Source organism: Bombina bombina, chromosome 1 (assembly GCF_027579735.1).
Source record: "Bombina bombina isolate aBomBom1 chromosome 1, aBomBom1.pri, whole genome shotgun sequence".
In the NCBI taxonomy this organism is placed as follows: domain Eukaryota; kingdom Metazoa; phylum Chordata; class Amphibia; order Anura; family Bombinatoridae; genus Bombina; species Bombina bombina.
Window position 1 is genome coordinate 426,618,969 of NC_069499.1, and position 25,420 is coordinate 426,644,388.

Below are 25,420 nucleotides of genomic sequence, written 5' to 3' on the forward strand. Positions count from 1 at the left end.
AAAACATAAGCTAGCTACAATGTAATTATTAGTTATATTGTAGCTAGCTTAGGGTTTATTTTATAGGTAAGTATTTAGTTTTAAATAGGAATAATTTAGTTAATGATAGTAATTTTATTTAGATTTATTTAAATTATATTTAAGTTAGGGGTGTTAGGGTTAGACTTATGTTTAAACGGTTAATAAATTTAGAATAGTGGCGGTGACGTTGGGGACAGCAGATTAGGGGTTAATAAGTATAATGTAGGTGGCGGCGGGTTAATATTATTTAACTAGTGTTTGCGAGGCGGGAGTGCGACGGTTTAGGGGTTAATATGTTTATTCTAGTGCAGGTGATATCAGGAGCAGCAGATTAGGGGTTAAAAAATGTATTATAGTCTTTGTGATGCGGGAGGGCCTCGGTTTAGGGGTTAATAGGTAGTTTATGGGTGTTAGTGTACTTTTTAGCACTTTAGTTGTGAGTTTTATGCTACGGCGTTGTAGTGTAAAACTCATAACTACTGACTTTAGAATGTGTTAGGAATCTTGGAGGTAGAGGGTATACTGCTCACTTTTTGGCCTCCCAGGACAGACTCATAATACCGGCGCTATGGAAGTCCCATAGAAAAAAGACTTTACGAACTTTACGTAAGTCGGTTTGCGGTAAGGCCAAAAAAGTGTGCAAATCTGATCAACCGAAGCTTCATTCTTAAACGCCCAGGAAGTAGAAACTGACCTAGTAGAATGAGCTGTAATCCTTTGAGGCGGAGTGTTACCCGACTCAACATAGGCATGATGAAATAAAGATTTCAACCAAGATGCCAAAGAAATGGCAGAGGCTTTCTGGTCTTTTCTAGAACCGGAAAAGATGACAAATAGACTAGAAGTCTTTCGGAAAGACTTAGTAGCTTCAACATAATATTACAAAGCTCTAACAGCATCCAAAGAATGCAATGATTTCTCCTTAGAATTCATAGGATTAGGACATAATGAAGGAACCACAATTTCTCTACTAATGTTGTTAGAATTCACAACCTTAGGTAAAAAATTCAAAAGAAGTTCGCAGCACCGCCTTATCCTGATGCAAAATCAGAAAAGGAGACTCACAAAAAATAGTAGATAATTCAGAGACTCTTCTGGCAGAAGAGATGGCCAAAAGAAACAAAACTTTCCAAGAAAGTTATATAACGACCAAAGAATGCATGGGTTCAAAAGGAGGAGCTTGAAGAGCCCCCAGAACCAAATTCAAACTCCAAGGAGGAGAAATTGACTTAATGACAAGTTTTATACGAACCAAAGGTTGTACAAAACAATGAATATCAGGAAGATTAGCAATCCTTCTGTGAAAAAGAACAGAAAGAGCAGAAATTTGTCTTACAAGAAACTTGCGGACAAACCTTTATCTAAACCATCCTGAAGAAATATAAGTCTTCCAGACTCTATAATATATCTCTCTAGATACAGATTTACGAGCCTGTCACATAGTATCAATCACAGAGTCAGAGAAACCTCTTTGACCAACAATCAAGCGTTCAAACTCCACACCTTAAAACTAAGGTTTTGAGATCCTGATGGAAAAAAGGACCTTGAGACAGAAAGACTGGTCTTAACGGAAGAGTCCACAGCCGGCAAGAGGCCATCCGGACAAGATCCGCATACCAAAACCTGTGAGGCCATGCTGGAGCTACCAGCAGGACAAACGAGCATTCCTTTAGAACATTGGAGAATACCCTTGGAAGAAGAACTAGAGGCGGAAAGATATAGGCAGGATGACACTTGTAAGGAAGAGATAATGCATCCACTGCCTCCGCCCGAGGATCCCGGGATCCGGACAGATACCAGGGAAGTTTCTTGTTTAGATGAGAAGCCATCAGATCTATTTCTGGAAGTTCCCACATTTGAACAATCTGAGGAAATACCTCTGGGTGAAGACCATTCGCCCAGGTGCAACGTTTGGCGACTGAGATAATCCGCTTTCCAATTGTCCATACCTGGGATATGAACCGCAGAGATTAGACAGGAGCTGGATTCCGCCCAAACCAAAATTCGAGATACTTCTTTCATAGCCAGAGGACTGTGAGTCCCTCCTTGATGATTGATGTATGCCACAGTTGTGACATTGTTTATCTGAAAACAAATGAACAACTCTCTCTTCAGAAGAGGCCAAGACTGAAGAGCTCTGAAAATTGCACGGAGTTCCAAAATATTGATCGGAAATCTCACCTCCTGAGATTCCCAAACCCCTTGTGCCGTCAGATACCCCCACACAGCTCCCCAACCTGTAAGACTTGTATCTGTTGAGATTATAGTCCAGGTCGGAAGAACAAGAAGCCCCCTGAACTAAACGATGGTGATCTGTCCACCAAGTCAGAGAGTGTCGTATAATCGGTTTAAAGATATTAATTGAGATATCTTTGAGTAATCCCTGCACCATTGGTTCAGCATACAGAGCTGAAGAGGTCGCATGTGAAAATGAGCAAAGGAGATCGCATCTGATGCGGCAGTCCTAAGACCTAAAATTTCCATGCATAAGGCTACCAAAGGGAATGATTGTGACTGAAGGTTTTGACAAGCTGATATCAATGTTAAACTTCTCTTGTCTGACAAGGAGTCATAGACACTGAATCTATCTAGAAACCTAAAAAGGTTACCCTTGTCTGAGGAATCAATGAACTGATTGGTAAATTGATCCTCCAACCATGAACTTGAAGAAACAACACAAGTCGATTCGTATGAGATTCTTTGAAAATGAGAAGACTGAGCAAGTACCCAGATATCGTCCAATAAGGAAATACCAAAACCCTGTTCTCTGATTACAGAAAGAAGGGCACCGAGAACCAAAAAAATTCTTGGAACTGAGGCTAGGCCAAACGGTAGAGCCACAAAACTGGTAATGTTGGTCTAAAAAGAGAATCTCAGACACTAAAAGTGATCTGGATGAATCGGAATATGCAGATACACATCCTGTAAATCTATTGTAGACAAATAATGCCCTTGCTAAACAAAAGGCAGGATAGTCCTACAGTAACCATCTTGAATGTTGGTATCTTTACATAACGATTCAATATTGATAGATCCGGAACTGGTCTGAAGGAATTGACCTTCTTTGGTACAATGAAGAGATAAAATAAAACCCCAGCCCCTGTTCCAGAACTGGAACTGGCATAATTACTCCAGCCAACTCTAGATCTGAAACACATTTCAGAAATGCTGAGCCTTTGCTGTGTTAACTGGGACACGGGAAAGAAAAAAAATCTCTTAGCAGGAGGCCTTAACTGAAGCCAATTCTGTACCTTTCTGAAACAATATTCTGAAACCAGAGATTGAGAACGGAATTGATCCAAATAACTTTGAAGAAAACGTAATCTGCCCCATACCAGCTGAGCTGGAATAAGGTCCGCACCTTCATGGGTACTTAGGAGCTGGCTATAGGTTTTCTATAAGGCTTGGATATACTCCAAACTGGAAATAGTTTCCAAACTGATACCTTTCCTGAGGATGAAGGATCAGGCTTTTGTTCCTTATCATGAGGAAAGGAACGAAAATGATTATTAGACCTAAATTTACCTTAGATTTTTTATCCTTTGGTAAAAAAGTTCCCTTCCTTCCAGAAACAGTTGAGATAATAATTTATTACCCTGGAAAGAAAGGGAAAGCAAAGGTGACTTAGAAGACATATCAGCATTCCAAGTTTAATCCATAAAGCTTTTCTAGCTAAAATAGCTAGAGACATATACCTGACATCAACTCTAATGATATCAAAAGATGGTATCACCAATAAAATTATTAGCATGTTATAGAATAATAATAATGCTATAAAATTATGATCTGTTACTTGTTGCGCTAAAGCTTCTAACCAAAAAGTTGAGGCTGCAGCAACATCCGCTAAAAATATAGCAGGTCTAAGAAGATTACCTGAACATAAGTAAGCTTTTCTTAGAAAGGATTCAATTTTCCTATCTAAAGGATCCTTAAATGAAGTACTATCTGCCGTAGGAATAGTAGCACATTTAGCAGTAGAGACAGCCCCATAACCTTAGGGATTTTGTCCCCAAAAAAACTCTAATCTGTCAGATGGCACAGGATATAATTGCTTAAACGTTTAGAAGGAGTAAAAGAATTACCCAAATTATTCCATTCCCTGGAAATTACTTCAGAAATAGCATCAGGGAGATTAAACACTTCTGGAATAACTACAGGAGATTTAAAAACCTTATTCAAACGTTTAGATTTAGTATCAAGAGGACCAGAATCCTCTATTTCTAATGCAATTAATACTTCTTTAAATAAAGAACGAATAAATTCCATCTTGAACAAATACAAAGATTTATCAGCATCAACCTCTGAGACAAAAACCTCTGAACCAGAAGAACCATTATCTGTATCAGAATGATGATGTTCATTTAAAAATTCATCTGAAAAAAGAGAAGTTTTAAAAGACTTTTATGTAAACTAGAAGGAGAAATAACAGACATAGCCTTCTTAATGGATTTAAAAAATAAAATCTCTTATGTTTATCAGGAACACTCTGAAAATTAGATGTTGACGGAACAGCAACAGGTAATGTAACAGTACTAAAGGAAATTTTATCTGCATTAATAAGTTTGTCATGACATGCAATACAAACAACAGCTGGAGAAACAGATACCAAAAAATATAGCAGATACACTTAGCTTGGTAGCTCCAGCACTAGACAGCGATTTTCCTGTAGTATCTTCTGACTCAGATGCAACGTGAGACATCTTGCAATATGTAAGAGAAAAAACAACATATAAAGCAAAATTGATCAAATTCCTTAAATGACAGTTTCAGGAATGGGAAAAAATGCCAAAGAACAAGCTTCTAGCAACCAGAAGCAATGAAAAAATAAGACTTAAATAATGTGGAGACAAAAGCGACGCCCTAATTTTTAAGCGCCAAATAAGACGCCCACATTATTTGGCGCCTAAATGCTTTTGGCGCCAAAAATGACGCCACATCCGGAACGCCGACATTTTTGGCGCAAAATAACGTCAAAAAATGACGCAACTTCCGGCGACACGTATGACGCCGGAAACGGAAAATAATTTTTTGCGCCAAAAAAGTCCGCGCCAAGAATGACGCAATAAAATGAAGCATTTTCAGCCCCCGCGAGCCTAACAGCCCACAGGGAAAAAAAGTCAAATTTTGAAGGTAAGAAAAAATGATTAATTCAAATGCATTATCCCAAATATGAAACTGACTGTCTGAAAAATAAGGAGAGTTGAACATTCTGAGTCAAGGCAAATAAATGTTTGAATACATATATTTAGAACTTTATAAACAAAGTGCCCAACCATAGCTTAGAGTGTCACAGAAAATAAGATTTACTTACCCCAGGACACTCATCTACATGTTTGTAGAAAGCCAAACCAGTACTGAAACGAGAATCAGCAGAGGTAATGGTATATATAAGAGTATATCGTCGATCTGAAAAGGGAGGTAAGAGATGAATCTCTACGACCGATAACAGAGAACCTATGAAATAGACCCCGTAGAAGGAGATCACTGCATTCAAATAGGCAATACTCTCCTCACATCCCTCTGACATTCACTGCACGCTGAGAGGAAAACCGGGCTCCAACTTGCTGCGGAGCGCATATCAACGTAGAATCTAGCACAAACTTACTTCACCACCTCCATCGGAGGCAAAGTTTGTAAAACTGAATTGTGGGTGTGGTGAGGGGTGTATTTATAGGCATTTTAAGGTTTGGGAAACTTTGCCCCTCCTGGTAGGAATGTATATCCCATACGTCACTAGCTCATGGACTCTTGCTAATTACATGAAAGAAAGCAGCGTTAGGACCTGTTAACGCTGCTTTTTAAGCTTACCGCAAAACAAGTAATCTAGCCGATAGTTTTATACACACACACACACACTGTATGTATATAATCTGTACTCTGGTTAATGAAAGTAAATTAAAACCAATGAAATTTTTACTTGTAATTTAGAATTCAACTGATACTGAATACTGAAAAGCCAGACACAAACTTCTTAGAATATATGAAGAGGCATTTGTATATAGAGGATGTTGAATAATCCAAAAAGCTAAGAGCCTTAGTAACATTTTAGATTATATTACTTCCTGGTTCTCAGGATGTGTAAGGCTCTGTAATGTAAACATTTGATATCATGATCTTGATAAGGTTTGTGTGTGCACTCAGTCTGCAGTAAGAAACAATGATAATGCGATTTAAATTAAAATTATGGTCACAAGGTGTCTGAGTGTAATTTTCTTTTATCATTAACACAAATACCAAGTAATTGTGAAGCAAGTAATACTGGCAGATGAAGCAGGAGGTGTGAGGGCACAGTAACATTGAAAGCATAATAGGTAACCTTGCACTTTGGGATAAAACTGGTAAGGTTGAATCTGCAGTAAATAAATACATTATCTTGCACAGGTCAGCAGACTGCAGAAAATCTGGCCTGCTGACCATAAATAGATAGTCATACTTACACCAACATAGATAAACAGACTGCTCATACTATTGGTGTATACAATAAATTAATTTGGCTTATCCTACTACAAGATGTTTCACAAACACCTTTAATTGCAAGGCCTATCTTCTTTTGTCTGTACACATGTACTTCCCTTGAAAACCTCATCCCAGCTATCTCTGGAAGAACTAATAGGATTTCCAATCAGAAAGAAAGCAGAAAAGGTGGAAGGACATGACTCTTCACTGCTTGATGAGCACATGTTATCTTTGGTGAAGCAATATTTTTTTTTTAAAACAAACTAAACTAGACACACATGAATGCCTGTTGTTTAAAGTCAAAATCAAGGGTGTCCATAATTTGTTTTGAACTCACATGGTGCATAGCCAGCTTAGTTTCAGTTCTTCATACCCTCCTTCCTCCCCTCTCCTTCCTTTCCTGGACGGGCTGAGACCTCCGTGTCTGACAGCAACTTTAGACTCCACCTCTGTAAAAGAGTCTCACCCACTTAAGGTGCAATAGTTATATTTCTGCTTATGGGAGCTAAATAACCCCAGAGCAAGCCACACTGAAATTTAAGCACCATGTGTTCCACACAGTGCAGGGTGATCACACAGCAGGACCGCTGACAGGTTTGCATTTAGTGTATTGAAGAAAGTGTTACTGCCCATCACTAGAGGATATCACTATTCCTCTAAAGAGACTGTGCTCCAGCTCCTCCCAGCAACAGCAGCAGTGTTTACTGAAGTGTTTCTGTTCTCTGTCCAGGAGGAACTTAGTTCCTCCTGCAAAAATAGTGCAGGAACTCTGTTTCCATGCATTCCCTCTGGGCTTGACCCTTGCACATAAATTTATATTTATATAAGCATATACATATATATTTAGAGTGATAACACAGTCCCCATAGACCGCAATGTAAAGGCACTTTTACATCCCCTCACTTTAACCCCTTATAACTACTTTGTACGGTTATTTTTTTTTTAACTAAAGATGCTCACATTTTTTATTTTAAGAATGGAACTGTGCACTTTATTTGGGGGGGGGGCTATTGGGGCACATTTTTTTTAATTAACCAGAGATCTGACCTCTGTTTAAATGCTCTAAGAGTAAAGTGCTCCTGCTGGTTATTTAACGTGAGCTGTAAACTGGCAAATTTGCCCCTTTACCGGTGCACATTAAAATAGTGCTCCACTTGTAATCAAGCCCTATGTGTAATATTTATAATAGTGTTTATCAAACTGCTAATCCATGTATGCTAACACATAAATTAATATCACTAGACATGATGGATGAATGTTCGAAATTAATGTTTATCACCAACTCTAATTAACTGGTGTTTGGTGAATGAAGCGTAAATGTAGTTTTTCACTTTGACTTTTTAATTACTTTATCTTTTAGCTTATTATCAACACTTAATCTACATTGTTATAATGGCTACAAATTAGTGAGTCAGAAAATGTAGGTGTAGTCCACCAATAGCTAATAGCAATATTTAAGATGATTTAAAATTTGGTACACAATGCAGCAGTGCAGCCATTAAAGCCATTCAAATACTTGGTTGCATTTGAAGAGTTATTAGTAGCAGAAATAGCAAGGTTCTTATGCCATTTTACAGAACATTAGTTAGACCAAATCTGGAATACTGTGTACAGTTCTGGAGACCATGGGGGCTAGTTATCAAGCCGTCTACTTTTCTGGCTTCGCCGGCCCAATACGTCCGCCTAAGCTCGCCTACCTTCGCCGCCGCGGACCTTGAATACGTTCGCCTAAGTTATCAAATAAAGCTGTCAAAAAGCCGCGGGGCGATGAGCAGCGGACTGTGACAGTTATCACTCATCCGATCTCGCTGCCCTTCGGCTTTTTCCCAGCTTTATTGCTAGCCTGTCACTAAGCACTCACACTAAACTGCACTGTTCTGCCCCCTATACCGGCGCCCCCGGAGCCCCCCGCAACTAAATAAAGTTACTAACCCCGAAACCGCCGCTCCTAGACCCCGCCGCAACTCTTATAAATGTATTAACCCCTAAACCGCCGCTCCTAGACCCTGCCGCAACTCTTATAAATGTATTAACCCCTAAACCGCCGCTCCCGGACACCGCTGCCACCTACATTATACCTAGTAACCCCTATCCTGCCCCCCCTATACCGTCGCCCTCTATTATAAAATTATTAACCCCTATCTGCTGATCCCGCACCTCTCCGCAACTAAATAAATAGTTTAACCCCTAAACCGCCGCTCCATGAACCCGCCGCAACCTATAATAAATTTATTAACCCCTATCCTGCCCCCCACTACGCCGCCGCCACTGTAATAAAATGATTAACCCCTAAACCTAAGTCTAACCCTAACCATAACGCCCCCCTAACTTAAATATTAATTAAATAAATCTAAATAAATTAACTCTTATTAACTAAATGAATCCTATTTAAAACTAAATACTTACCTTTAAAATAAACCCTAATATAGCTACAATATGAATAAGAATTATATTCTAGCTATCTTAGGATTTATATTTATTTTACAGGTACCTTTCAATTTATTTTAACCATGTACAATAACTATTAAATAGTTATTAACTATTTAATAGCTTACCTAGATAAAATAAAGAGAAATGTACCTGTGAAATAAATCCTAACCTAAGTTACAATTACACCTAACACTACACTATACTTTAATAAATTATTCCTATTTAAAAATAAATACTTACCTGTAAAATAAACCCTAAGATAGCTACAATGTAATTAATAATTATATTATAGCTATCTTAGGATTTATATTTAGTTTACAGGTAACTGTATTTATTTTAGCTAGTTAGAATAGTTATTAAATAGTTATTAACTATTTAATAACTACCTAGCTAAAAGAAATACAAAATTACCTGTAAAATAAATCCTAACCTAAGTTACAATTAAACCTAATACTACACTATCATTAAATTAACTAAATAAACTACCTACAAATAACTACAATGAAATACAATTACATAAACTAACTAAAGTACAAAAAATAAAAAAAGCTAAGTTACAAAAAATAAAAAATTAAGTTACAAACATGTTAAAAATATTACAACAATTTTAAGCTACTTACACCTAATCTAAGCCCCCTAATAAAATAACAAACCCCCCCAAAATAAAAAAAATCCCTACCCTATTCTAAATTACATAAATTTCAAAGCTCTTTTACCTTACCAGCCCTTAAAAGGGCCATTTGTGGGGGCATGCCCCAAAAAGTTCAGCTCTTTTGCCTGTAAAATAAAAATACAACCCCCCCCCAACATTAAAACCCACCACCCACATACCCCTAATCTAACCCAAACCCCCCTTACAAAAACCTAACACTAATCCCCTGAAGATCATCCTACCTTGAGTCGTCTTCACTCAGCCGAGCCACCGATGGAACTGAAGAGGACATCCGGAGCGGAAGAAGTTAATCCTCCAAGCGGCGCTGAAGAAATCTTCCATCCGATGAAGTCATCATCCAGGCGGCGCTGAAGAAGTCTTCGATCCGGCCGATGTCATCTTCAAAGAGGCGCTGAAGAGGTCTTCTATCCGGGCGAAGTCATCTTCCAAGCCGGGTCTTGAATCTTCCTTCCGCCGACGCGGAACCACCTTCTTCACCGACGGACTACGACGAATGACGGCTCCTTTAAGGGACGTCATCCAAGATGGCGTCCCCTCAATTCCGATTGGCTGATAGGATTCTATCAGCCAATCGGAATTAAGGTAGGAAAATCTGATTGGCTGATGGAATCAGCCAATCAGATTGAGCTCGCATTCTATTGGCTGTTCCGATCAGCCAATAGAATGCGAGCTCAATCTGATTGGCTGATTGGATCAGCCAATCGGATTGAACTTGAATCTGATTGGCTGATTCCATCAGCCAATCAGATTTTCCTACCTTAATTCCGATTGGCTGATAGAATCCTATCAGCCAATCGGAATTGAGGGGACGCCATCTTGGATGACGTCCCTTAAAGGAGCCGTCATTCGTCGTAGTCCGTCGGTGAAGAAGGTGGTTCCGCGTCGGCGGAAGGAAGATTCAAGACCCGGCTTGGAAGATGACTTCGCCCAGATAGAAGACCTCTTCAGCGCCTCTTTGAAGATGACATCGGCCGGATCGAAGACTTCTTCAGCGCCGCCTGGATGATGACTTCATCGGATGGAAGATTTCTTCAGCGCCGCTTGGAGGATTAACTTCTTCCGCTCCGGATGTCCTCTTCAGTTCCATCGGTGGCTCGGCTGAGTGAAGACGACTCAAGGTAGGATGATCTTCAGGGGATTAGTGTTAGGTTTTTGTAAGGGGGGTTTGGGTTAGATTAGGGGTATGTGGGTGGTGGGTTTTAATGTTGGGGGGGGGTTGTATTTTTATTTTACAGGCAAAAGAGCTGAACTTTTTGGGGCATGCCCCCACAAATGGCCCTTTTAAGGGCTGGTAAGGTAAAAGAGCTTTGAAATTTATGTAATTTAGAATAGGGTAGGGATTTTTTTTATTTTGGGGGGGTTTGTTATTTTATTAGGGGGCTTAGATTAGGTGTAAGTAGCTTAAAATTGTTGTAATATTTTTAACATGTTTGTAACTTAATTTTTTATTTTTTGTAACTTAGCTTTTTTTATTTTTTGTACTTTAGTTAGTTTATGTAATTGTATTTCATTGTAGTTCTTTGTAGGTAGTTTATTTAGTTAATTTAATGATAGTGTAGTATTAGGTTTAATTGTAACTTAAGTTAGGATTTATTTTACAGGTAATTTTGTATTTCTTTTAGCTAGGTAGTTATTAAATAGTTAATAACTATTTAATAACTATTCTAACTAGCTAAAATAAATACAAAGTTACCTGTAAAATAAATATAAATCCTAAGATAGCTATAATATAATTATTAATTACATTGTAGCTATCTTAGGGTTTATTTTACAGGTAAGTATTTATTTTTAAATAGGAATAATTTATTAAAGTATAGTGTAGTGTTAGGTGTAATTGTAACTTAGGTTAGGATTTATTTCACAGGTACATTTCTCTTTATTTTAGCTAGGTAAGCTATTAAATAGTTAATAACTATTTAATAGTTATTGTACATGGTTAAAATAAATTGAAAGGTACCTGTAAAATAAAAATAAATCCTAAGATAGCTAGAATATAATTCTTATTTATATTGTAGCTATATTAGGGTTTATTTTAAAGGTAAGTATTTAGTTTTAAATAGGATTCATTTAGTTAATAAGAGTTAATTTATTTAGATTTATTTAATTAATATTTAAGTTAGGGGGCGTTAGGGTTAGGTTTAGGGGTTAATCATTTTATTACAGTGGCGGCGGCGTAGTGGGGGGCAGGATAGGGGTTAATAAATTTATTATAGGTGGCGACGGTGTAGGGGGGGCAGATTAGGGGTTAATAAATGTATTATAGGTGGCGACGGTGTAGGGGGGGCAGGATAGGGGTTAATACATTTAATATAGGTTGCGGCGGGTTCAGGGAGCGGCGGGTTAGGGGTTAATACATTTATTATAGTTGCGGTGGGCTCCGGGAGCGGCGGTTTAGGGGTTAATATGTATAGAGTAGCTTGCGGTGGGCTCCGGGAGCGGCGGTTTAGGGGGTAATAACTTTATTTAGTTGCGGCGGTGTAGGGGGGGTCAGATTAGTGGTGTTTAGACTCGGGGTACATGTTAGGGTGTTAGGTGTAGACAGCTCCCATAGAAATCAATGGGATGTCTGTCAGCAGCGAACTTGTACTTTCGCTATGGTCAGACTCCCATTGATTCCTATGGGATCCGCCGCCTCCAGGCTGGCGCTTTGAAAACCAGGTACGCTGGGCCGTAAAAGTGCCGAGCGTACCTGCTAGTTTTTTGATAGCTAGCAAAAGTAGTGAGAATGTGCCGCACTTGTGTGCGGAACATCTGGAGTGACGTAAGAATCGATCTGTGTCGGACTGAGTCCGGCGGATCGAAGCTGACGTCACAAAATTCTACTTTTGCCGGTCTCGAGCCTTTGATAACTAAGGCGTATCAGCCTCGCCACAAATACGCTGCGGAATACGCAGCGTATTTGAGGTTGACGGCTTGATAACTACCCCCCCATATCTTCAGAAAGATATAAATAAACTAGAAGCTGCCCAAAGGAGGGCTACTAAAATGGTAAATGGTCTAAAATATAAAACGTACAAAGAAAGACTCTATGATCTAAATATGTATAGTTTAGAGCAGTGCTTTCCAAACTGTGTGGCAGCAGTGTGTAGGTGTGTCCCTGCTTGAGCACAAATATTTTTTAATTTAAATTTTTAGTTTACTTTTTTTTTGGTTTCCGACATTCCGCCTGCCTGCTATGCATATCACTTGGTTGACACGTGATTGATAGCTAGTTGCTCACAGATCATCTTAACCTATTGGCGCAGCTCAGTGGGAACTGAAACTATTCCCATTGGCGGATTTTGGCAGCACATTGGCTCCTGACTGCACGTGTAGCCTCCTCAATCTGCCTGTGACTGCATGTGTAGTCAGTGAGTGGGATAGCAGTGTGCTTGCATTGCCGCACGGGCAGTAGTCAGTCTGACTCACAGAGCTCTGAGGGCGGCAGCTTAAACGCTGAGCTGAAGTCAGAAGCCAAAGTGTTGTTTATTTTTGCAGCTAGCTCCCAGTAGTGCATTGTTGCTCCTGCTCCTGATATATGGATAGGAAGAGGAAGCTTAAAAATGCAAGTTAGTTAACCTCCTGTTTGCTGGTACAACTGAATTACTGTGTCGTGAAATGATGTAGGTCTAAAAAGTGTGTCACCAACATGAAACATTTGGAAAGTTCTGGTTTAGAGGATAGAAGGGAAAGAGGTGACATGATAGAAACCTTCAAATATATGAAGGGACTTAATAAAGTAGAAGCTGAAAGCATTTTTCACAAAAAAATAAATGCCAAAACAAGGGGTCACAATCTAAAGTTAGAGGGTAGCAAATTCAGGAGAAATTTGAGGAATCGTTTTTTTACAGAAAGGGTGGTGGATTCATGGAATAAACTTCCATTTGAGGTGGCAAACACAAAGACTGTAAAGGGATTCAAAAATGCCTGGGACATGCATAAGGCTATCCTAAGGAAAAAGTAACATGTAATATGGGTATACTTGATGGGCCTTTTTGGTTCTTATCTACTATCAAATTCTATGTTTCTTCTATGATTTCTCATTAGGCAGCATAAGCAACTGCCAAGGGGTACCTTCTTTACAACAATAAGTAACTGTAAGATCTGAATCCTAAAATTCCAGAAATGGAGTTGGTATATGAAAAAACTAAGACAACTTTGTTTTATGCCAGAGTAATTTTTGCTACATGATCACCAATAAATTATTATTATTTAGTGACAGTTCACAATTTGTCAGTCCATTATGCCTGTTGCAATAATCAGTAAGACAGGGGTATCTCAAAAATGCTCGTACCTATATCATATATGTTATATTTGTACTAGTGTTTTTTTAATGTAAACACAAAACTGCTTGTCAATGACCCTCATTGATAACTACTGCTACAATGTACCATCACTTTGCACCCCTATTGTTAATCCTAACCATACATGTCATTTTTTGATTGCAAGAAAGTGCTTTTGTGAATTCTGAGCAAAGTTTACTAGCATGCAATTAGTACGCTAAATCAGTCCAGATGTGTCCCTAATTGCAGAGATGTGCAGGTGTATGACATTGCACAATGAAATACTGATCAAAGTTTTTGTTTATTATTTGAGACCATGGACCCAATTATTAAAAGGTCTCTGGGCTTTCAATATTGTCTAAGAAATCTTCTCAGTATTTTTAAGAACCTGGTAGAATTATCTAAAGGCAGTTTTTACATTGAGAACAGCAGTCTAGCAAAGAGATGTTCCCTGCATTTAAAGGGACAGTCAAGTCCCAAAAAAACTTTTATGATTTAAATAGGGCATGTAATTTTAAACAACTTCCCAATTTACTTGTGTCACCAATTTTGCTTTGCTCTCTTGGTATTCTTAGTTTAAAGCTAAACCTAGGGGGTTCATATGCTAATTTCTTAGACCTTGAAGACTGCCTCTAATCTGAATTCATTTTGGCCACTAGAGGGCATTAGTTCATGTATTTCATATAGATAACATTGAGCTCATGCATGTGAAGTGACCTAGGAGTGAGCACTGATTGGCTAAAATGCAAGTCTGTCAAAAGAATTGAAATAAGGGGGCAATCAGCAGAAGCGTAGATAAAAGGTAATTACAGAGGTAAAACATGTACTATTTTAACAGTGTTGGTTATGCAAAACTGGGGAATTGGTAATAAAGGGATTATCTTTCTTTTTAAACAACACAAATTCTGGTGTTGACTGTCCCTTTAAGTATGTGAAGCAAAAGAATCATAATTTAAAAATTGTATTAAAACAAATAAATTATAAATTGAAATAAAAAAAAAACCCTTTTTCATGCAAAGCCCTCTATACTTTGTTTAACTGGTGCTTTTCATATGCATAATATAAACATTTTAAGCATTGTGTCTCTTTAAGTTGTATTTTATGAGTATCTTTTTGAATTTTCATAAGAAATTAAGACAAAGAAAAACAGGTTAAATAAAAAGTAAAAAAAAAATGAAATAACTAACTCTACTGTAAAAATATTAAAGAATATGGGAAATAGAATAATATGCAATTTCAAACAGAAAATTATACTGTACACATATATATATATAAATATGTATATATATATATATATATATATATATATATATATATATATATATATATATATATATATATATATAAATAAGACTGTGTAGATGAAGGAGTGCACTCACAGGAATTTTTTAGAGTCAGAAAATAGTTCAAATTTATTTTCCAAATGCATAATAACATTAAATTGAATGTCGACGTTTCGACCCCATCATGGGCCTTCAAGACAAATATAATCAGTGTAATGCAGCGTGCATCCACATAAGATGGTCTCCTAGTTGAACTCCCAGTAAAACAATGAAATCACTGAAATCATGTCATCTACACAGTCTTACATAATAATCCCTATGAGGATAGCACCAAGGCGGTGACTACACTCAAGTGGAAGGAGTGCTGGGCCACCGGCCTAGTTTTATATATATATTATAGGAAGGAAGTAATGACACAACTACAGGATACCTGGATATATGAGAGGTTGCAAGTAAACCCTACTTTAACAATTCAAAAAGGTGTGTGGTCTCATAGATGAGGGATTAAATAAAGGATACATTAATGAGGATACAGCTTTGTTTCTAACATAAAAAAACCCATTAGACCAATACTATATTGTATCCCTAAGATTCACAAGGATCTCATGAATCCCCCGGGTCGACCCATTATTTCTGCCAGGGGTTCAGTTATGCAACCAATAGCTCAATACATAAATCATTACATTCAACCATGTGTCTGGGAATTAGACACATGGTTGTTTTTTGAAACACATGGGAATTTTTTGAAACTATTAGGTGATGTTACTTTAAGTAAGTTTAAGGACATCATACTTGTTACATTAAATATTTCAAGTTTATATACCAATATCCCCATAGATGACGGAATTAAGACAGTGGGGGATATAATCTGCATAAGCGATGCATATCAGGGACCTAATGTAGCATACATACACAAATTACTTAGTTTCATTCTTAAAAAGAATTATTTCAAATTTGAAAAAGAATACTATATGCAGAAAATGGGGACCGCTATAGGTTCTAATGTAGCGCTGTCATTTGCTAACATGTTTATGTATGATTATGAAAAAAGACATATCCTGAGTGATCCTTTATACTCACAGTACATTGACATATACTGTAGGTAAAATGACGATTTGTTCCTAATTTGTATGGGATCAATGACAGATTTAACAAATTTCATTAACAAATTGAATGGTATTGATTCCATGATCCGCGTTACTTTGAGTGCCAGTTATACTCATTTAAACTATTTAGATGTCATGGTAGTTAGACATGAGGAGAAACTGACTACTGATCTGTTTTCCAAAGATACCGATAGGAATACTTTATTACTGGCATCTAGTTTCCATCCTAAGAAGTTGATAGATAGTTTACCGATCAGTCAGATCTATAGAATTAAACAGATAGTTTCAGACCCGTTAGTGAGAAATAAAAGAGAGACTGAAATGATGGATAGATTTCTGGCTAGGGGATACCAACAGTTGTGTCTTAATAAAGCTAGATTGTTAGCTACATATGGGACTAGGAGTACCACTAATCCCAATGATCCACCTACCTCATGTGTTTTTTCCCCAATTACAATTTGCAGTCTTTAAAGATGAAAAGAACCATATAAAAAAATTGGGTCTTCCACAGAGTGACCCTGTACTCAATAAAGTGTTAGGTGAACGTCCATTAGTAGGCTTTAAACGTGAAAAAACCCTTAAAGATCTACTGGTAAAAACTGACCTAATTGGATGTTATGCACAGAGGAGCTGGGAAGCCAGAGTGAGCTGTTATAGATCTGATGGGTGTGTCACTTGCAACAGCTTGATCGTTGGAGATACATTTGAACACCCGCGCACAGGCAAGATGATGCGCTTGAAACATTGGTCGACATGTTCTTCAGTGATGGTGGTGTATATATTTAAGTGCTCATGTGGGTTGATGTATGTTGGGAAAATGGAGCACCCCCTGAGGGACAGAATTGCCAATCATAAATCTATGATTAGACAAGCAATAAAGAACAGAAAAAGTGACCATCCAGTTGCACTACCCTTTATGGAAGCAAAATATGGAGAAGCAGACCTGAGGTGTATGCCTATAGATCAGATAAAACGTCATCCAAGAGGAGGTGATACCAGGAGGCAACTACTCTGTAGAAAAGTAGAGTGGATTTATAGGCTGCAAACAATGGCCCCATGGGGGTTAAATAACCAAGTACCGCTATCCTGTTTTATTTCTGAAAGATAAAATCCTGCTGCATTTCGATATACCTTACATTATAATGTTAATATGTACTTACACTCGGTACTCTTAGTCCTATGTAAATAGGTTAGGGATAGGAGAGAATAAGTAAATAGGTAGTGTGCCATCACTATGAGGATGTAGGTGAGACGTGTATGAATAAATATGTGGCTATATGTAACATCGTTAGTGACTGTCTAGCACTGATCCAGCTTACATAATCTTATTGATCTATTTATTTTATTGATATATGGTTTGCATATTTTATTTTAGTACCTGGTTTGTACTCAGCGGTTTTTGTACAGGCTTGATCAGTGTTTAGTGGTTGCTATAATAACCATAAGCCTGGTGTTTGGATGATTTTCCGGTTGTGGAACTTAAGTCCCAGTGAATGTGAATAGGGATTATGTGACAGCCGGACCCGGATCAGGTATGACGTCACTTCCAGTGACATGATGTTTCGTATACATGCTGTGTTACATTTGGAGGATATATAAGTAACTTATTTTCCTTGTTATTTGTATATATTATTTTCAGATTATACCCTTAACAGAGGTCGAATGTAAAGACCGAAATGTTGGAAGATTGTATGTATATATATACATATATATTTACAGACATATATATATAAATAAAATCACATAAATACATGTGTGTACATATATATACTGTTGTAAGACACTGCAATGCAAACATGGTCAGAACAGCCAGAAAACTGTAGTTTATTTGCAATTTTATTTTAAAAACAAAATAAAAGTTTCCTTCCAACATCAGGATAAACTTTCCCTTTAAATGAGAACCGTTTCCAGCACCACCCAAAAATACATAAACTAAAAAGCCTACTCCTTTTAGGAGTCTAACTATCAGTAGTTTTCCCTTACTATAGTTACTGGTCCAGCTACCCAGGCTTCTAGTGAAAAATAAAATAAGCAGAAAGTCCTAGTTTTAAAAAACAAACAGTTTCTTACCAATCCTTTAGCTGCTTTGCAGGCAGACAGCTACTTTACAGGTCTCCAAGTACATCTTCCCAGCCTGAAACTGAGACACCTCCCTGCTCTCTCAGAACTAATATATAGCTTAGAAACTAATTATCAAGGAACAGATGTGCTGCTGACTTATAAACCTAACCCCTTAACAACTGGGTAAACTGCTCCTTGTAAAATCTAACTGATGTATATATGGTTCCCGGCTCTGTCACACATTCCCCTCCCCAGCTTTATACAGGTATGTGAAGCAGGTTGACACTGTAAGGCCATGTGCCCTAAGACAGAGCATTAGCATTACCATGAAGGAGTCTCACCCTGTGTCTCACCACAAAAGTAAAATGTTGCAAGAACAAGAACCACCCGATGAATCTTGAGTTGTCCCTGTTGGTGTGGATCCATTTTAATGGGGGTTGATCAGTGACAAGGGTAAATCACCTGCCCAATAAATAATAGCGGAGCATTTCCAAAGCTCACCTAATTGCTGTTCCTGGGGTAACAATTTTCTACTCAGATAAAGAACAGTGTGTTCCTCATCATCAACATTTTTGGGACAGTACTGCACCTAAAACAAACCCAGAGGCCTCTGTCTGGAGGAAGTATTCCTTACTAAAGTCAGGAGCCATGAGAATAGGCTCCTTATAGAGTGGCACACATAGACCAGCAAAAGATTCTTCAGCCTTGCTGTCCAACCTTAATATGTCAGGGCTCCTTGCTTGTCAGTCAAGTGAGCAGCCCTTGAGGCAAAAAGGGGAATGAACCTAGCCTATAAAACCCAAAAAGGCTCTGACGTGCTTCTTCCTCAATGGCCTGGGTCAGTTCTGTTTAGCATCTACATTGTGTTTAGCCTCAGTCTAACCGATAGTACATTTAGAAGGGTTGGCTGTCAGCCCTGCCATTCTAAATGTGTCCAACACTGTCTGCATTTTTTTAGATGGAAATCTCAGTCTGAGCTATCAATGATCACGTCACCCAGTTATGCAGCTGTTTATGTGGCATGAAGTCAAAGCAATTTGTCCATTAACCTTTGAAAGGTTGCTAGGGCTCCATGTACACAAACATGTATTATATAATACTGAAATAGGTAATAAGGAGAAACTAATGTGGTTTTCTCTTTGGCGCCCTCCATTAATGGTATCTGTCAATAACCCTTTGTCAGGTCCAACACTCAGAGAAACCTAGTGTATGTCTACTAAATCGTCAGCACTAGGAATCGAATATTCATTAAATTTACAGATCTCATTTAATTTTCTGAAATTGTTACAAAACCTAATAGATCCATCATTTTTACGGGCTAGAAGATTGGGCTTGACCAGTTACTTTGATATCGGTATGATATCAAAGTAACTGGATACAGGAATACGGTATGATTTAAACCTAAGTTTAACTCCTGGCCTTGTCATAATCTCATGTGCAATCTCTAGGGTTCTGCCAAGTATTGGGAAGAAGATGTCCTTATTGTCCCTATTCTACTCAACCAAGCTTCTAGCCTCTTCTGCTTGCTTAGGTGTCAGTTTCATAGAAATTGACAATGACTGCTCTGTGGTTAGGAAATCAGCCTGCTTGTCACCCATTGTGACTTTACAGGCCTCTCTATCTGTATATGGCTTAAAAAGGCAATCTAACTGACTAACCTTATAATTAACTGGGTTCATATATTGTAAAATTTCATATGGTCCCTGTTTGGACTATAACCATTACATGATCGTCGGAACTGTCTTACATTAGTACTCTGGTCATAGTGGAGTTTTTGGGTACCCTGAGCCTGTTCCGTGTGCTGGTGAACAAGAGGAACAATTCAAGCAAAAGTTTCTGGATTTGTTCCACATGTTGTACCATATTAGTTCCCAGGAAATCCTTGTTCCTGCCAGGTTTCTTCAGTATGTCTAGTATCATGGGGGTGCCTCTAGTAGAGTATCTCAAATAGAGAGAAGCACGTAGAGCTTTGGGGAATCTGACAGGCGGCAAACAACAAGTAGGGAAGCTGCAAGTCACAATTTTTCTAATCCCTGCTAACATCTTTTCTTCATAGTATGGTTTCATAGTATGGTTAAATCTCTCTTACAAGTCCATCTGTTTCTTAGTGGTACACTGAAGGATGTATGCTAAACAGTTAAAATAATTCCTTCATTATCAGGGAGACAAATGGCTTACCGTGCTTTGTAAGTATATATTTTGGTATGCCAACCCATGAGAATACCTGAACCAATTCCTTTGCTATAGTTTTGGCATTCGTCTTGCATAGGGGTATAGCCTCTGGATACTGGGTTGCATAGTCAAGTATCACTAAAATGTACTAAAATGTACTAAAATGTACTGGATTTACTACTTACTAATGGAGCAGATTTCTCCAACTAACCAACTAGGTCAATACCAGTCCTTTCAAATGGCACATTAAATATAGGGAGAAGCAGTAGTTTGGCTTTTGGTGAAGCCAAAGGGGATTCGGGCAAGAAGCACAATATCTTTTAATCTCCTCATACACACCTGGCAAAAAGATCCTGCTCCACTCCAAAGCCCCCCCCCCCCCCCTTTTTGAGAGTGAGAAAAATCAAGCACCTTTTGGGTATAGGAGAGAGGCACAATCTCTTGGCCATCATCTGAGGTTACCCTGTAAAGGAGATATTTTTTTAGGACAAAATAAGGATTTGTATCTTTTGAGTGACCCTCTATGGATGTGTCATTCACCTCCCCCACTCTGCTCATTCTGTAACAATCGGTAATTTGCCTCGTCATACCCAAAACTAACACTAATGTTATTAGGTCACTCATATTAGCCTCATTATCCTGATCTTTGTCATGTTCCCTTTGTTCATCCTCTATATCATTTTCACTATATTGTCTGGCCACACCATTACTGGACCCCCCGCCCCCCTCTCGTTCAACTATACTTAGTTGAAGGCTTCATTACATCTTAACCTGCTCTCTATGCACTCCCATATGGTTCTCACTCTTTTTAGGTTAGCAACATACAAGTCAGGTGAGAGAAGGGAAAAATCTCATAAATACAAGTACCTCCTTTTTCACCCACATGTTCCTCCTGTTTTGACATTATTGGGGACTGTAAAAGGGAGCTGATTTTTACTAGTCTAACCTGAACAAGATCAAACTAGTACCTCTATCTCTTGTTTAGTCAATCAAAATGTCACTCAATAGGTATGTGAACCTTCCACCATGATGACTAAATACAGTCCGCAAAAGTTTAGAGATTTCTCTTCTAGTCCACACTGCATTGCTCTGGAAGGTGATGGCACCTTGCCCTGACATGTCCTTTTCCATCACACTTAAAGCAGGCTATGGAATTTTCCCCAAAGCGGTCCTCTTTCACTGTAATGTGGTCCCTAGAGTTGAGATTTTTACTGTAAATTGTATTTCAACTAAATACAATTTTTGGAAACAAACGTTTTTGCTCCTGAATCTTCAATAAAACTGAAGAGACTTTTAAATATACTTTCGTCTGTGAGTATATTCTATTTAGTAGTCCCAGTGTCCTGTGTGTCCTACATTATCTGGATCCTTTATCCACAGAAAATTCTGGTGCACCGCTTGTGGATTCCACGGTGGGCCGGGGGAAAGGCTGGCACCTGGTGCCACTACACAAACCCACAATGTCTTTATACAGCCAAAGGTAAAAGTTGATGTCGAGTGTTGCTAATCCATTAGGGAAGTTGTTTGCTATTATTATTTAGATTATATTCATTTTTGCTTTATCTTATTTTATTTTATCTACTGTTTAGAACCCTTTTCTCATTTTTAGCTACATTGTATTATGGTCCCTAGAATCTGTTTTGTGCAAATGCACTCCCCATCCAGACTCCGCTTCAGGCTCACCCTTTTGGGGTCTTGCCTCGGAATTAAAGCAAGTGTCTAAGTAAAAGATTTTGCAGACATTCGACTTGAGCTACCATACTATCGTAAGTTGTGGGGTTTCCTTGACTGACCTCTTCACAAAGGCCACAAGGAAGTTCTCTCAAATATCTGTCTACCACCAAGGTCTCCACAATCTGTGCACGAGTTTGTATCTCCGGTTTGAGCCATTTCCAGACCAGATGAATTAGATCAAACATCTGCAGACTCAGCTTCAGGCTCACCCTTTTGGGGTCTTGGCCTCGGAATTAAAGCAAGTGTATAAGTAGACATTGCAGACATTCTACTTGAGCTACCATACTATCGTAAGTTGTGGGGTTTCCTTGACTGACCTCTTCACAAAGGCCACAGGGAAGTTCTCTCAAATATCTGTCTAGCACCAAGGTTTCCACAATCTGTGCAGGAGATTAGATCTCCGGTTTGAGCCATTTCCAGGCCAGATGAATTAGATCAAACATCTGCAGGCTGGGTTCCTTTAATTCATTAAATCGTCATTTATAAAAGCACTAAACTCTTACAGTTGCTGTCACACCTAACCAGGACAGAATTTCAGCCTTTGTGAGTACTCTACAGCAGACTCCTTTTCCAGGTCATAATAAGCTTTTTGTGCTTCTCCAAGGAGAAAAGGAGTAATAATCCCTGCCTACTGCTCTGAAGACCAGGCTTCACGGGTGGCAGTTTGTTCAAATGCCAGCATGTAGGTCTTCACATCATCATCTGAAATCATTTTCTGCGGGCAGCTGCTCGTACATGTCCTGCTCAAACTTTCTGCTTGGCCGGTACTTGCTAGGTACTAAGGCATTCAAGTATCCTTTTTGTGTCTTACTCAAGGATCTGATTTCCATAGCTAGGAGCCAGTTAGTTTCATGCTGGGCTGCTATGACAGCTGCTCTTGCTGCACAGTAGTAGCCTTTAGTAGAGACTTAAACAACAAATTCAATTTCTGACACAACTTTGTGGCAAGGCCACTGCAAACATCGCCAGGACATAGATATATACCGTATTGTTCCGTATAGGCCGCTCCTAATTATAAGCCACACCCTTAAAGTTTGGTGCCATTTTAAAGAAATACAATTTTTAATTTAAAAAAAAATAAACACAGACCCTCCCTTAATCTCATAGTCTACCTCTCCCTAACACAGACCCCCCAAACAGTCTCTCCTTACACTCTAAGCCTCCTTCTCCTTCACACAGCTTTAATCTTATTCTCACACACAGCCCCTCTCATCCTCCCCCCTCTCAGCCCCCCATCTCCCTCAAACACAGAACCCTCCTTAATCTCTTAGCCTGCCTCCCTGATAGATACCCTAAGTCTCCTTACCCTCCCCCCTCACACACACATACACAAACAGCCCCCTCTTAACCCTCACAGGCTGCCTCCTCTTAACCCACTCATCCTCCTTCCCTGAAACAGTGACCACTACTCACACTATTAACTAACCCTACCTTACATAAGACTCCCCTCAGCCCTTCTCACTCTCTTAGCCCCCTTCTTCCTCACACAACCCCCTCCTAATAAATACTGACTCACCCTCCTTTTACAGCAGCTCCGGCTCTCATCTTAAGCCCCTCCCACTGCCATTCTAAGCACATCGATGTGCTGTGTTGCAGGAGGATATACAGATAATTTTTCCAAGTTGCTGTGCAAGATAAGCATTTCACACAAAAGTAGTATCCCAAACATTCTGCCAGTGTGTACAGCAAAATTAGTGACCCACCCCGGTCCTCAAGGTCAGTGATCAATAGCACAGCTGTCAAGTTCCCTCCTCGGATCACACTTCTCTTACCGTAGTTCCCTGATCCTGGCAATTAACCAGTACGGTCCTTCCTGCGTCTGACCAGGGCAAGTCTTCTCATTCCGGGAACACGTGATCAACTACAGGGTCTGGCGTAATATTTGAAATTACCGGTACTTTGGGGGCAAAAGTTAGAAAACTCTGTGCTCACTCTTAGCCACACAAAATGTCCAGAATGCCCAGTGTGTGCCCGGACCCCTCCCTAAAACATCAGCACTTCAACCAAACCCCCACCCGGACCTTTGACAGTAACATCCCGAGTATAGGCCGCACCCCTGATTTAAAGACTTAGATTAGGGGAAAAAAGTGTGGCCTATACTCAGAACAATACAGTATTTTACAAAAAAAAAAATATATATATAGAATGTCCAGCCACTCCATTTATATAAAATGTCCGAATTTATTGAGAATCCAGGATAAAACCAAACATGCATCAGCAGATAAAAACACTTCTTCAGACTAACACCAATAGTGAGGATAGCTGGGTTTCTGTGCAGCAGACATGTTTCGTGCCCTTAGGCACTTGTTCATTGATAGTTTAGTTTAGGCTAGGGTTTTTTTATTTTGAGGGGGCTTATTTTATTTTGATAGGGCTCTTAGATTAGGTGTAATTAGTTTAAATATCTTGTAATTTGTTTTTTATTTTCTGTAATATAGTGTTTGTTTTCTTGTAATTTAGCTATTGTATTTAAGTTATTTAATTGTATTTAATTTAGGTAAGTTATTTAATTGTAGTGTAGTGTTAGGTGTTAGCGTAACTTAGGTTAGGTTTTATTTTACAGGTAAATTTGTATTTATTTTAGCTAGGTAGATAGTAAATAGGTAATAACTATTTAGTAACTATTCTACCTAGTTAAAATAAATACAAACTTGCCTGTAAAATAAAAATAAACCCTAAGCTAGATACAAAGTAACTATTAGTTATATTGTAGCTATCTTAGGTTTATTTTATAGGTAAGTATTTAGTTTTAAATAGGAATAATTTAGGTAATGATAGTAATTTTATTTAGATTTATTTAAATTGTATGTAAGTTAGGGGGTGTTAGGATTAGACTATTTAGAATAGTGGTGGCGATGTTGGGGACGGCAGATTAGGGGTTAATACATGTAGGTAGGTGGCGGCGATGTTGGGGGCAGCAGATTAGGGGTTAATAAGTATAATGTAGGTGGCGGCGATGTCTGGAGCGGCAGATTAGAGGTTAATAAGTATAATGTAGGTGGCGGCGATGTTAGGGTCGGCAGATTAGGGGTTAATAGTATTTAACTAGTGTTTGCGATGCGGGAGTACGGCGGTTCAGGGGTTAATATGTTTATTCTAGTGGTGGCGATGTCCGGAGCGGCAGATTAGGGGTTAATAATTTTATTTTAGTGTTTGCAATGCGGGAGGGCCTCGGTTTAGGGGTTAATAGGTAGTTTATGGGTGTTAGTGTACTTTTTAGCA

At 38.6% G+C, this 25,420-nt stretch overlaps 1 protein-coding gene across 1 annotated transcript in view; it reads right to left on the reverse strand.

Moving 5' to 3' along the window:
- Positions 1-25,420, reverse strand: part of KCNH7 (potassium voltage-gated channel subfamily H member 7) — a 1,107,705-nt gene that overhangs the window by 895,913 nt on the left and 186,372 nt on the right. The gene's annotated exons all lie outside the window — the stretch shown is intronic.